This window comes from Pinus tabuliformis, chromosome 1_2 (assembly GCF_031772625.1).
Source record: "Pinus tabuliformis cultivar Carrire ecotype Pingquan chromosome 1_2, CPIR1, whole genome shotgun sequence".
Taxonomy (NCBI): Eukaryota; Viridiplantae; Streptophyta; class Pinopsida; order Pinales; family Pinaceae; genus Pinus; species Pinus tabuliformis.
This window is the reverse complement of record NC_142298.1, coordinates 969,891,139-969,899,233: the sequence shown is the minus strand read 5'-3', so window position 1 is coordinate 969,899,233 and position 8,095 is coordinate 969,891,139.

The following is an 8,095-nucleotide window of genomic DNA, read 5'->3' as shown; positions in this document are numbered from 1 at the left end:
AATCAAGCTCCAAGAGCATGGTACAACAGAATTGATGATTATCTGATTGAGAATGGGTTTGATAAGTGTGATGGTGAACCCACACTCTACATAAAACAAAATGACGGTAAGATTACTATTGTTATTTTATAGGTAGATGATTTGATTTTTACTAGCAATGATGCTTCTCTCAATGCTGATTTTAAAGCAGTCATGAAAAGTGAATTTGAAATGACTGACTTGGGCTTCTTAAGATATTTTCTTGGAATTGAAGTAGACCAAAGTGAAAATGGTGTTTTCATTTCTCAAAATAAATATTTAGAAGCAATGTTGAAGAGATTTACTATGCAAAACAGCAAGGCTGCTGTGACTCCAACTGTAGTGGGGTTGAAATTGACCAAAGAAGACAACAACAAATATTTTGATCCAAAATTGTACAAGAGCATAGTTGGCAGCCTTATGTACTTGACTGCAACTAGGCCGGACATTATGCACGCTGTGAGTTTAATCTCCAGATTTATGGAAAGACCGAAAGAGACTCATTGGTAGGCAGCCAAGAGGATTCTAAGGTATGTAAATGGAACGAAGGGGTTTGGTATTTTATACTCCTCTTCGGAAAGTTTCATGTTGACAGGTTACACTGACAGTGATTGGGCTGGAAGTGTTGATGACAGGAAAAACACATCGGGATATGTGTTTCATATGGGATCGAGAGCCATCTCATGGGCTTCAAAGAAGCAACCAGTTGTGTCTTTGTCAATAGCAGAGGCAGAGTATGTGGCAGCAACAGCAGCAGCATGCCAAGCAGTGTGGCTGAGAAGAGTTCTCAGAGATTTGTGTCATGAACAAGAAAAAGGCATAACCATTTACTGTAACAATAGCTCAGCAATAGCATTGTCTAAAAACTCTGTTTTTCATAAAAGAACAAAGCACATAGACACCAAATTTCACTTCATACGTGAATTGGTTAATAATGGTGAGATTGTTTTGCAGCACTGCAGAACAGAGGATCAGCTAGCTGACATCTTGACAAAACCATTAGCAAAGAAAAGTTTTGATCATTTCAGGAAATGCCTGGGTATGCAGCAGTTGAAATTAAGGGGGAGTGTTGGAATTTAATTCCAACTGCAACAATGAATAGCTTGACAGAAATCTGATTTGCCATAGATATTCCAGGTTGTGCGATGCATCAAAGTAGCGCTTGATATTTTGCACATTAATGTGCATTAAATTCTCAGAATTGAATTCCCCTGCAATCGGCGACTTGATTTCTTCAGAAAGGCATCACCTCCTTGCTGCATTCAATACGCAGATAAACTTTAGAAGATATTTGTATTATTTTATTGTTTAAAGACAAATATGTTTTAACATATAAATGTAATGAACAACAGTTCCGTTTTAGGTTAGAAGAATGTAGAAAATGACAGAGAAGCAGGCAGAGCAGAAAAAACAGCAAGAAAACAGAGTCGCTGTGTTTTGGAGCAGAAATGCATTCTACAGGTTGTAACAGCAACAGACTGTGTGGCTGAAGCTGTAATTTTCTGAGATAGTGAGAAATTGGTTTGTGGAACTGAAGCATTCCTGCTATAATCCCTCTGTCAAAAGGAAGATGCTTTTTCAGCATAATCTTGTGTGAAAATCCCTCTATGTGAGGAAGACGAATTTGTATCAGTTGGTTTACTGTTTATAAATACAAGTTTTTTTTACGTTGCTGTTACACCGTTGCACGTTGCTGTTACACCGTAAGCAGAAAATAAACTTGACGTCAAAACAGCGTGTTGCTGTTACACGAGTTTCAGCGTTGCTGAAACACCGATGCTGTTACACTGCAAACAACAACTGACGAAACTGCGTTGCTGAAACACCAGTTTCCACGTTGCTGAAACACCGTATTCCGCAAACGATTTTTATTTCCGCTGTGTTAAAACAAAGTATTGTTCTGTTTTTCAGTTTTGTTTAGAATTATCAGAAATTCCAACAGGTATGAGATTTATATATAAGAAAAAATGGTGTATATGAATAATACATCACGCAAGAAGGTAAACAAGAAAATTAAGTTAGGGTCTCACGACTATGAGTGCAACTACAACTTATAATGTGCCATCTCAACCATGCTTGATAAACAATAGAAGAGAGTAATTTGTGTATATATTTAGTAAGATAATCATAAGAAATATACCGGAACTCAATCATATATATATATATAGTTGTGCACAAATGAAGAAAAAACAATAGAAGAGAGTAATTTGTGTATATATTCAGTAAGATACTCATAAGAAATATACAGGAACTTATATATATATATATATATATATATATATATATATATATATATATATATGTTACATGGGAACTGCTCTTTAGAGGTGGGAAACAAGTTCCAGTGGTTCCCGTGCTTCCGGAAGCTTTGGAACTGTATGGGAACGTTCCCTTTTCTGTGCAAGCTGCAATGGGAGCTTGGGAAAGTTCCGGGAGCGAGTTGCAATGGGAGCTTGGGAAAGTTCCGAGAGCTTTGAAGACTGTTTTTTTGGAGTTCCCGTGTTCCCTGGGGTTGGGGAATACAAAGCATGTAGACAAATATGTTGAACTGCCCACAAAACATGAGGCTTTGTTGAAACCTTCACAGGAAGAAAGGCAAAAGACATGCTTAACACCGATATCTTTAATTGAGAAACTGGAGCAATCTCTTGATGGGTTAAGGAAGCGTGTGACACCATCTCTTGATGGGTTAAGGAAGCGCGTGACACCTCAATGTAAGGGCTATATCTGGGATGTCATGCTGATGAGTATTTATTTTTTTGTTTATGTGTATGTATCGTAGAAGATTGTGTGCATATTGTATGTGGCAGTTAGTGCTTAACCATTAGAGTTGCTTTACTTTTTCTCATAAGAATAACTAGAGAAACATAGGTAAAATTGTTAAGGAAGATTGTTTCAAATACTGGTCATGTGTCAGAGAATTGATAATGAACTTGACATTTTAATATGTTATATATATAAAAGGGAAAGATTCAGGAAGAGAGACACCCAGAGAATATATTTATATATCAGAGAGATTAAATATTTAAATTGATTTTAATATTGGAATATTTTGATTTAATATTAATTTTGATTATATAATTATATATTTTTTAATTTTGTATTTTTATTTTTTTATTATATAATATTACCCTTCCCGATTCGCTGTTTCCTGTAAATTTTGGGGAAACCTCTAGTAACGACACCTGTACCCAAGTTCCCAACGTTCCTACGTTCTAGAAACTTATGCGTATATATATATATATATATATATATATAGAAAAACACCCTTGGAAAAGGTTGTTTCATAATTATAGGTTTAACCAGAATATTAACCTATAGTTACCATTACGTCACCGAGAAAAAGGTGCATAACGAAAAACATGGGCTACTGGTGTAGCTGAGTCCCTACTGACTTGTGATTTCATAACAAAAATTGTTTTTTTGTTTCGATGAAATTAATAAATAAATTAGTATAGTTACTTGTTCATATTAAAGAGTTATTTAATACAAAATTCAATATCTAATTGAAAATTTAATATACAATATTTTTATTTGTTTACAACGAAATTCATAAAATCTGTTAAATTAAAATACTTTTTATTATTTCAATATAATCATTATGTAAAATGTTAAATATTAAAAATATTGTAAATGGAATTTTTAAAATCATAAAAACTTTACTGCAAATAAAAAATAATTCCACTTAAAATTCCTAACACTAAATTGCATTTTACTCATATTTAACAACCCATAATAAAATGTCACAACCCTTTTAAAAACCAATAATTAAAAGTCACAACATTTTTTCAAATTACTCAAATGTTTCAAAATTAACGGATATACAGATTACATATTATTATGTTTTAAACTGTAAAGCCATTGCAAACTTATAAGAACATGATAGTAACCATGGCTGCTGGAGGTTCGCAGGGAACGACTATTAAACAAAAGGAAAGATGTTTTTATGAGTGCCAACATTACCGTGCGGATTTGATCAATTGATTTGAAGGTGAGAGTGATAACAAAAACCTAGATACCTCTGCCATGACTCTGGGTGGGATTGTAATTGATAATCAATCGGTATATCATAGCCATTATTGCTATTGCCAAATTCATGGATTTCAAGAACTTTAAAAATAAATTTTGATGTGAGTGCAGAATTAAATCATACCAATGTAGACACTGACACCCAGGAGTGTGTTGAGCATTCATCATAACCTGGTTACGTGGATTTACAAATGATGGAGGTATTGTCGATATGAATATCATAAAATATCTTGTATAGCTTTAGCGATCAATTATTTTACATAGGGTTAAATGAATTTGATCGTACACAGGGTTCAATGGATTTTGCATAGGGTTTAATGGATTTGATCTTGTACAGGTACTGGAGAATTCATAGACATTTGCTCTAGTTCCGCATCGCAGAGCACCGACGATTCATAATATTTGTTCAGCAATACTTTTATTGCTTAAATAACCGGGTAGCTGTAGCGGTGTTGACTTTTTGTTTGAGTAAATATCCTTCGTATGAGTGATAAGGTGTCCTGCATTGACAACGCACCGGGTGTTAGGCAGCGGGGCTGAATGCAACATCTCTGATGTGATTGCTGAGTGCGCGCTCCTCATGTACGTTACAACTTATAGAAAATAATTGAATCAATAAGCCCGATCAGGCGGCATAGATTTAAAACTTTATCGGTTCATGTTCCATAGAATCGCCTAGCCTATCACCTAACGTTTCAATTTGCTATCATCCATGCACATAACTACAAAGGAGAGGAAGGGTCGAATGTTTCCAAAATAATGCATTCCTCTATGCATGTCTGCAGGGCGTTTTGCCCTAGATTCACATTCTTAATGGGTTTTGCCGAAGACAACTTCAAACCACTTCTTTGATATTTAAACCGAGAAAGATTGACATTGAAGACATTTTCCCTACGAAGAGCCTAAAACCACTTCATTGATATTTACATGGTTTCAATTGTTTGAGAGGTGGGATAGTGTTGTCGTGGTTTATTTCGAACATGCAAGGATCAGAGGGCAACAGTTTGTTTACAGCCTGCAATGATCGAGATGCGGAGGCTTGTTTACAAATATGTTGCAAGAATGAACATACTGTATACCCAAAATGACTGGAAAAACATTGAAGAAAGCTGACCTAATCTTCACGTGCAACAATTTTAGGTTTACTTTCTCGCTTTCAAATATTTTCGTCGTGGTATGTTACGCTTGTTGAATTAAAGAAAGTTTTTACATACATGATATTATAGTGGCACCTCTTGAGCCCTGGCTTAGATTTTCTAATAGACTTCAATAGTAGAGACAACAACAACGAACAATGACAACTCGCTAAATATACACTGACCACGTAGGGAAACGATGGAGAATGCAGAAGAAACCGTGTTATTGTCATGAAATCTTAGGGTACAAGTTAAGAATCCTATGTTGTATAGAGTACACGCTGAATGGGTTGAACCTTTTCTCTACTCAATGCGAACATGGGTGCAGGAAGCAACAGAGGAAAGGAGTCGTCGAATTATGATTATAAATGTGAGCATTTTGCTTCCTTCTTCTAATAGAGACCAGTTTCAGTCCTTCATAAGTTGTTTAGGGTGTTAATCAGTCGTATCAGAAGTTGTAGAATCTCAATATAAGATCATAAGGCCAAGTAAGAAGAGGATAAGCATAAGTAAGATTGATATCATATTCTTTTATGGATATAAGAGCTGCAACAGCTGCAAGTAACATTGTAGTGTTATTGTCCATGCCCTCTCATAGAGCTCTCCACACGCATATTATCTCGTGCAGGCTTCTCTCGCTTCCCAGAAGGATGTTACAAACAATATCAATGGAAGAGAGAAAGCAATCACTGGAACGAAATGTAGTTAGACCATGTTTTGGTCCAGATTACGAGTCTGGCAGTGGTAATGAGACTTAACTACCCTTTGCTTAATGTTAATGTTTCCAATTTTGATAATTGAATGCACGAATATATTGAACAGGCTGTGTTGTGATATAAATGTGTTAAAAATGATATTGGCCTTGCGAAGTCTCCGTATAAAGTGAAATTTTGAGTATATTATTATATTTTTTAATGAAATTTATGCCTTCGGAGTGTAATATCACCTACTATGTAGTGTTGTTTTCTTTTTGTTAAACATTTATGTGTATAAGAATGGCAAAAAGCGATGAAGATATTTTGGATAAAACTATTGTAAATAAGTATTTCTTTTATTAATAAAATGAATCAAATTTAGGCACCAGGAGGAGACGCTCGAGAATGAGATTGATTTCCAAAAGAAAAATCCGGAAGATCTCGTTGCCAATGAGATTGGATAAATTCCTTCAATATATATATATTCTAGGAGAAAAACATGGTCTTCTATAACGACTGAAGAAAACATGTAGAAATACATTGTAACTGATACAACCATGGAGGTCAGACGAAATCTCCGCAAACACGAAATCTCCGCAAACACTAATTCATAAGGAATAAATATCAAAAGGAAATGCAAACCATAAGCCAAAATTATCATGTGAACTTTCATTTCAAACAATTAATTACATAATAAATGGAATTTCCCATGCCAGTAAAATTAAGACAAATCTAGAAGCCAATGGTCTACAATGAGCACATGACCTCACAAGTTTCGTTGAGATATTAAAAAAAATTTCCTTATGGAACAGTCCGACATGTTGGAAAATTAACAAACACAACCACTTCCCTATTCGACGAATGATACACAGAGAGAACATCCTAAGTTAAGTGAACCAGAAACCATCTTCATATGGGTTGAATTTCACTTAAATTCATGATCCCAAATCCTACCTTGGAGGAAGTACACCCTTAGGAACTGGTGTAGAGCACCAACCTAAAGAAGGCAATAAAACTAGAGCTGTCACCAACGATGAAAGGAAGAAAACACAAGGGTAGTAACCAAAACTCTCATGAGCGCCATTATTGTACCTGCGAAGGAAATGAAAGGCAACCATTGAACCCGTGAGGGTTCAAGGACAACAGGAAACACGAGGAAAAAAAAATATAACAGAAACAAAAGCCCTGAGGCTGGAAGTTGGGGTAGCGCTTACCTGTCAAATGAAGAGGTGAGCGGGGTCCACGCCTGCAATTAAGGAATAACCGATTAGCGAGTTCAAGAGAGAGGACAAGGAACAAGGAGAAGAAAAAAACATCTATATATAAAGAAAAAAAAACCTTGAGGGGTAACACTGTAACCTGGGATAAAGGAAAAGAAATTCGAAACTTGACCTGAGATTGAGAATTTTCATGGCAAGCTCTCAGCATATGTTGAACCGCCACTAATACCATTGTAAGTTTTGATAAAGGCACATCGGTTAACGAAATATTAAATGAAGCAGAGAAATCAGATTTAGAGATACGGTAATATAATGACCTGGTAGATAGAAATGTTCATAAATACCTAAAATTAACTCGCATTTTATTCCAGGGGGTGAAATCATGGCCTCAAGGAAACTGTACATCAAATCCCTACTGGTAGAAGATTCAATAGTAGAATCGTGTCATGCATAGATGACAGTGATAAGACGCGGTCAGGAATAAGTTAAAACACAATCAAGATACCACGAAAGTGAGAATATGACACTCATGTGTTCCCTGCATGAGACAAAGGATTCAAAACTGTAAAAATTCCTGACCCATGAAGAAAAATGAAATCTAGTGGCAGCAAAGGGAAACAGTAGGTCTCAATGAAGCCATGGAAAAAAAAATACCCCACGTCGGAAATACCTTGACGAAATTCAACCCCGAGGTTGTGCTCTTCTCCTGACAAAGAGAATAGGCACATCGTCGGCGTGTCTAGGAAGAAGCTGCAACACATAAGAGGGGAGTTAAAATTCATTCACAAAAATAATATAACCAAAGATCTCAAACCATATCAAAAGAAAATGTACGCGGAGGAGTGTCGAGTTTGTGGGTTATCATGGCATATGTGTTAACGCAAACGACCAGGTGTTGAAGGGGAACAGAAGGTGACCCGGTAATGCGACAATGTGGAGGAGCCAACAACGAAAATAATGCATTGACATGGCGATTAGGGTTACCATCAGTTTAGGG